This window comes from Berghia stephanieae, chromosome 1 (assembly GCF_034508935.2).
Source record: "Berghia stephanieae isolate SIO BIC M18660-M18661 chromosome 1, UCSD_Bste_1.3, whole genome shotgun sequence".
NCBI lineage: Eukaryota > Metazoa > Mollusca > Gastropoda > Nudibranchia > Aeolidiidae > Berghia > Berghia stephanieae.
This window is the reverse complement of record NC_088360.1, coordinates 54733314-54741227: the sequence shown is the minus strand read 5'-3', so window position 1 is coordinate 54741227 and position 7914 is coordinate 54733314.

Sequence of the window (7914 nt, the reverse complement as noted above, 5' to 3'; positions counted from 1 at the left end):
GATCAGTGTTATGTAGTAGTGTGTTCTCATTGCGTGTATGTTTATGTGTGTGTGTGTGCGTGTGTGTGTGTGTGTGTGTGTGTGTGTGGTGTATACATATGTGTGTATGTGTTTTGGAATGTGGTTGCGTGGAAGAAAAAAAAAAAAAGGGGGGGGGGGGTGTCCATCAAGTAGAGAAATTCCTGAGCAAAGGGGGGGGGGGGGGAGGGGGGGGGGGGGGAGGGGGGTGTGTGTGTTTGCTAGGAACTGTCAGATTGGCATTTTTCAGCAAATCGTGGCATTCATAGTGATATAATTCACTTGATCACATGACGGTATTCGGATTTACAGAAATTTTAAACAAGTTTCACCGATTAACAACATCAACGAATATTACTGCTGATATTACTGTCGTTTTTATGCCATCGATGTGATAATTATTGCCGTGGGAAATATTTAGTTAAACGTTGTCGGCAAACTGTCAATTGGATCTGTCTAGCTTCTAGCCCGAACAAACTAAAAGTAGACAGATTCGGGGACATGATATTTTTCGCGTCCGCTTCAGATTTTCATTTGACCTCACATAAGTTAAGTAAAGGGGAGACATTCCGAAAGCTTCTACATCCCCAGTATTCATTCAATTTGTATTTTTTTAAAAATGATACGGCGCACAACTCTACTGAAAGATTTGAAAATTAGAAATGTATTTTTTACAGATAGATAAACAGATAACTTGATTTCCTTTTATAATTTAAAGTCAGTTTGAAAGTTCGTTGAGTCAAACAGATATCATAAAATATGTACCGACGACACTAAGACTCTCAAAATCAACTAATTTTGACACTGTAAAAAGTTGTCAGTTTCCGTCATCTATTTATGACATCAAGTATTATTATTACTTCCGTTGTGTTGTTGATTTAGCGGTGATCAGTGTTGTTATGCAGTAGTATGCTCTAATTGCGTGTATGTTTGTGTGTGTGTGTGTGTGTGTGTGCGTGTGTGTGTGTTTGTGTGTGTGTTGTGTGTGGTGTATACATGTGTGTGTGGGTGTTGGCATTTTTCAGCAAATCTTGGCATTCATAGTGATATGATTCACTTGATCACATGAAGGTATTCGGATTTACACAAATTTTAAACAAGTTTCACCGATTAACAACGTCTACTAATAGTACTGCTGATATTACGCTCGTTTTTATGCCATCGATGATAATTATTGCCCTGGGAAATATTTTGTTAAACGTTGTCGGCAAACTGTCAATTGTATCTGTCTAGCTTCTAGCCGAAACAAACTTGATATTTTTCGCGTTGCTTCAGATTTTCATTTGACCTCACATAAGTTATGTAAAGGGGAGATATTCCGAAAGCTCCTACATCCACAGTATTCTTTCAATTTGTATTTTCACCCTTGATCTTTTGTCAGGCGTTCATTTATTCAATTTGTCACTATATAGATTTGTGAGGATGTTTTTCTTCCATTAGGGTTAGTCATAAGTCTTAGTAAAGGTGCAAGGGGGGAGACATTCCGAAATCTCCTACATCCCCAGTATTATTTCAATTTGTATTTTCAACGTAGATCTTTTGCCAGGCGTTTATTTATTCAATTTGTCATCAAATAGAAGCATTTTTAAAACTCTAGAACAAACCTTGATAGATTTGTGAAAGTTTAAAATTTCCTAATTTGACCATTGTTTTGATTCTCGGCCGCCATTTTAATTTATGAAGTATTGAAAGGTAGTGCAAAGTAGTCCGAGGATTTTCTTTTCTTTAAGGGTTAGTCATAATGCTAGGTTGTTTATTTTCCTATTAGGGTTAGTAGGTTAGTTAAAGGTACTCTAGGTTTTACTTTTTCTTGAGGTTAGTTGAGGGAATATTATTTAAGTTGTTTCCCTTTGCAGGAGCTTTCAGAAGGCCTCCCAAGTCAAGCGTGGTAAAGACTTGTGACTTAATGATAATGATATCTACTGACTGATAAACTAAAATCATGCCGAATAAAGCATGGCAGCGACAAGCACATCGATTAAAATATACATCTAATCGTAATCAAGATAATCAAGAAAATGATTCAGGCAATATCGAATGAAAATAGTTCTTTCCCCGCGAAATTGCGGGCTTTTTACTAGTATATATATATATATATATATATATATATATATATATATATATATATATATATATAATAAATATAGCAATGACTATGAAATTATTTTTTTTCTATTTCTGTGGGGAAATGCTACGTTTTAAATCAAAGCCTATCTCACTGAGTAAAAAATCTATTTGAATTTTGAAAATCCATTCATAAATAAAAAAAGTTATGCAGTTTCAAAGGTGTCATTTATTTGGATGACTCACAAAGAGAAAAAAATACGGAAAATATGGGACGCTTTTCCAGCGTTTTATATGGTTTGTGGCTGTATCTCGCTTATACACGGAATTGATATTGAAACTTGGCAATTTGAGGGCAAATTTCTCAAAAAATATGATGAAAACATCAGAAGAGCTCTAACTTGTATTGTTTTAGAGCTGTATAGCTAGGGTCAACAGTAATTTTGTTTTGAAATATACATAATATTGATCATTTGGAACAATTCCGAAGAGTTATATTTTGTTAACAGCCCACACAAATGATGTGAAAAATGCCTGCTAAATCATTATTATCAGTCAAAATAGTCTGTGAGACCATGTCTTATTTTATTTCTGAGAAAAAGAGAGAGAGAGAGAGAGAGAGAGAGAGAGAGAGAGAGAGAGAGAGAGAGAGAGAGAGAGAGAGAGAGAGAGAGAGAGAGAGAGAAGAGCGTGTGTGTGTGTTTATTTACTGTGAGGAAAAGAGAAATTGGACGAGTCTATTTCAAAGGGGTCAAAGATTGTTAAAAAGTCGAATTATCAAATGATGAGTAAGACAAAATACAATAGCGACACGTTTAGCACCCCTATGACGTCATAAAATTAAAAAAATGCCAAAAAATAGACTTTGGTGGATGAGCTGCCAGATTGTCACGCATGTGGCCAAAGATAGAATTATATTTCTTTTATTAAATTTTATTTATTTATTTTTGTCTCAGTGACCTTTATTCAATTTTATGTTTTGCCAAATTCCATTAGTTTTAAGGGGTTCAGTCTTAGTAGCGAAAACCATGCGAGTATCTATTTAGCCACTTTTTAAATAGAATTTGGTCAGGTGGAAGTCTGGCCATCTGGCAGCCTTGCCTCGGTCACATGCGTGTCAAGCGATGGGGCGGGAAAATGGCTGTCTCCTCTTCTCACCCATTGAAGCGTAAATTGGGTTGATGTTTTGTGATAATACGTGAAAAGTACTTACCATATTCCGATGAAATTTGAAACATAAATATATGAAATGTGCATCTATAATCTTATTCGCGACAAAATCTCTGCTATTGATAGTTTTAGAAATATTTCACCCAAAAGAGCAAACATCTGTTTTTAACGGCTTTCTGATAATCGCACGAGTTTTGTCGCTGGACATAATCTAAAATGACATCTTAACTAATTGTCTACCAAATTTCAGACATATTTAGAGATAAAAAGCGTGGTAATTAATTTTTTAAAAATAGCATATACGAAACGGATTCGTCCCATATTTTGACGCGAATTTGGGCACTTCGTCCGTAAGCGAAAAAGAGGCCCAAAGATTTGTCCGGGATAGTCATTGCTAATATATATATATATATATATATATATATATATATATATATATATATATATATATATATATATATATATATATATATATATATATATATATATATCTTTGGGCCACGATCCAAGTGCCCCATATGTCAAAGTGCATTGCATTTGACTGTACGATTAATATCAAAATTCAGAGGCGGCCATGTTTTTCTTATCTTACTTTCTTACTTTTGCTCCTTCTTTGAGTGTACTAGGGTCATATATCTTTTGCATTATTATTTACCCAATATGCGATTGTAGCACTGTGGAACATTTGTGGTTATAGGTCTTATGGTGATTATAACATTTACTATTCACTCATATATCCTTGCTTCTTTGTTTATTTACTCTTATTCTTATCTATTCGTATTTATTTTCTTCATCTATAGTTCATTTATTGTATATTATTATTATTATCATTATTATCATGATTATATCATTATTATTATTGTTGTTATTATTATTATTATTATTATTATTATTATTATTATTATTATTATTATTATTATTATTATTATTATTATTATTATTATTATTATTATTATAATTATTATTATTATTATTATTATTATTATTATTATTATTATTATTATTATTATTATTATTATTATTATTATTATTATTATTTATTATTATTATTATTATTACTATTATTATTATTATTATTATTATTATTATGATCATCATCATCATCATAATTATCAATTTGATGGTATATTTGTGTGTGTGTGTATTTATGTATTTATTTTAATCTATAGTCAACCACTGTTAGTCTGAGTCACCCTCTCCTATGCACTCTTAAAATCCTCCACATAACCTAATTATTTTAATTCATATTCTTCTTCTTCTTCTCCGTATTCTTTCTTTTATTATCATTATATATATTATGATCATTATTATTGTTATTATTATTATTATTATTATTGTTATTATTATTATTATCATTATTATTATTATTACTTACTATATTATTATTATTATTATTATTATTATTATTATTATTATTATTATTATTATATTATTATTATTATTATTATTATTATATTATTATTATTATTATTATTATTATTATTATTATTATTATTATTATTATTATATCATGAACATTATTATTATTATTATTATTATATATTATTATTATTATTATTATTATTATTATTATTATTATTATTATTATTATTATTATTATTATTATTACCATGATTATATCATTATTATTATTGTTATTATTATTATTATTATTATTATTATTATTATTATTATTATTATTATTACTATTATTATTATTATTATTATCATCATCATCATCATCATCATCATCATCATTATCAATTTAATGGTTATATTATTTTTTGTGTGTATTTATGTATTTATTTTAATCTATAGTCAACCACTGCTAGTCTGAGTCACCCTCTCCTATGCACTTTTAAAATCCTCCACCTAACTCCTCCTCTCTTCATATCCCTCCTTTCACTCATTCACTCTTCTTTCGTTTATTGACCCATCCCCATCCTTCTATCCATCTCTACATCCACCTACAGAATCTAGGACCCGCTTGGACGCCCATCCAACTTGCTCACTCGTCCATCGCACTCAGTGCCCTCTCCCTCTCACCGTCCCATCCCCACTTGGCCATCTCCAACTCCAGCAGTTTTAATTTCTTCTTTCGGGTTGCATAAGCCCAATCTATTTGTGTTTAATTCTTTCTTTACTCTTGCGGATACACGATTCCATCATCATTCATTCGATAAGTTTTATTTTCTTATCTACTTCTTTTCCCTTTCTTACCTTTTCTTTTCTTTTTTTTTCTCTCTCCCGATATTAATTCTCTCCAAATTACGTTAAAATTACAAATATTCTTTTTCCTCCGCCTTCATCTCTACCTTAATACATACACTCCTTCTACCAGTCTTAGACCGACCACTCACGGAAACTTACATCCTCTCTCTCTCTCTCTCTCTCTCTCTCTCTCTCTCTCTCTCTCTCTCTCTCTCTATCTATCTATCTCTCTTCCTCTCATTTTGTTCATTTATATATTTGGTATAATATACAAACCACCCAATCAATCGTTCTCTCACCCCCATCCCCATTTTAAAGACCTTTTTACAACTACTTTTACTCTACACACACATACACACACAAACACACACACACACACACACACATACGCACACAGACACACATACATATCCTCTCCATCCCTCTCTCTCTCTCTCTCTCTCTCTCTCTCTCTCTCTCTCTCACTCTCCATCCCCCCTCTCTCTCCACCTTTTTTTCTTTTTTTTTTTCCCGCTTTCCTTTTCTCGCGCCTCTTCTTGCATCTACACTCGACGCCCTCTCCTTACATTCACATTGTTTCCACATTTGACGAAATGTGATATTTTGTAAATTTACATATTTGTGTTTGTGTTTTTTGTCTCCTGACGAAGGCCAGGGCCGAAACGTTGTTTGTTTTGCGTTGTTCCCTTATATACGAGTCACATCTACTAACTTTATTTTTCTCTCCATCTAGAGAAAAGGAGAGTGATATTTGGAATACAATGCCTGCAATATAGTAGAACAGTTACAGAGATGATTCACAAGTAAAATAATATATCTCTACGATACGGCTAAGGATCCCATGCTTATATTCAAAACAACAAATATAATAGACACAACTGTGTGACTTACAAGTGTGAAAACCACGTAATCTCATTCTAAGACAAGATAGAAAGCATGTTGGAAAACAGATATAGGGGGATAGAAGACACAGTAAGTGCCTCTCTGTCCACTATGGGAGATCAGGAACCTTACCCAGATTTACTTATTTGAATGGTGCCCGCTAAATAAATTTATAATAGAGGTCACAAACCTTTACATACATCCAATGCAAAGGAGAGAGAAGACATATTTGTTTTTGGCAATTGTACGGCACCAAATTCATATATTTTAAGGCAGAAAATGGAATAAAAGGCAAACTAATAAGACAAAAGGGGATTAGTTCAAACGAGGAACAGGAAAAGATTCCAGGAGCATTCTATGTGTTTGATTTGAGACCACCTAAAGTTCAACCAGGACACAAGCTCAGGATCCCTCGAAGATAGATATTCTCAAATGTTACTGTTTTGTTTGTTTTTAAGGGTTTTACGGCGCTTGCAACACATTTACGTTACATCAGCGCCAGTAAAAAGGAAGAAAAATGGATATTAAAAAGTTTTAGAATTACAATTAAAGCTCCCAAGTAAAAGTAAGACATAGGGGAACTGGGAACAAATAGGGATCAGATGTCGATTCCAAGAGCATACCACCAATGAACTTAGTTTGAGATCACCCATAAGTCTCATCCGGACACAAGAGGAATACACTCAAATGCTTACATTATACATTAAACATAAATATAATAATACGTAACAGAGAGATGATTTACAAGGAAAAAAATATAATCTCCCAAAACAATAACTATGCATTTGACTGTTTCCCTACCAGCTAGGACTCTGGCCAGGGCCAGGATAAAACCAAGTAATCTCATTCCAAGACAAAGACAGAAAGCATGTTGGAAAACAGATATAAGGGGATAGAAGGCACAAATTTTACAAAAGTTAAAAAATATAACCGTGTATAACAACATGCTTAGAAGAAAGAATGTCTCCCAAAAAGGGAACAATATATTTTACTTTTTCTCAAGACAGGATCTCAAACAGGGCTAGGACAAAACAAAAGTCATTCAGGACAAGGACAGAATATAATATGAAATATAGGGGAAAAGGATAAAGGTGGGAAAAACACTGCAAGAGGGTCTACCCGAGCCACTGTGAGAGGTCAAAAGACTCAAGTAGGACACAAAACGCATAAAAAGGACAATTGTTGCAATAGGATAGATGATTACAAGTGTTTTTAAGGGTTTTACGACGCTTGCAACACATTTAGGTCATATCAGGGCCACTAAAAAGGAAGAAAATGGGGTAATAAAATGTTCTAGAATTAAAATTAAAGCACCCAAGTACTTAGTTTGAGATCACCTAAAAGTCTCATCCATACACAGGTCCCCACTAAGAGGAATACACTCAAATGTTTACAAAACATAATCTAGTGCATAACAGAGAGAAAAAAATATCTCTCAAAACAAAGTATACATTTGACTGTTTCCCTCTCAGCTAGGGTATCCGACAGGACCAGGCCAAAACCAAGAAATATCACTCCAAGACAAAGACAGAAAGCCTGTTGGAAAACAGACACATGGGGATAGAAAGTAAGTGTCTCCCTGCCCAGTAT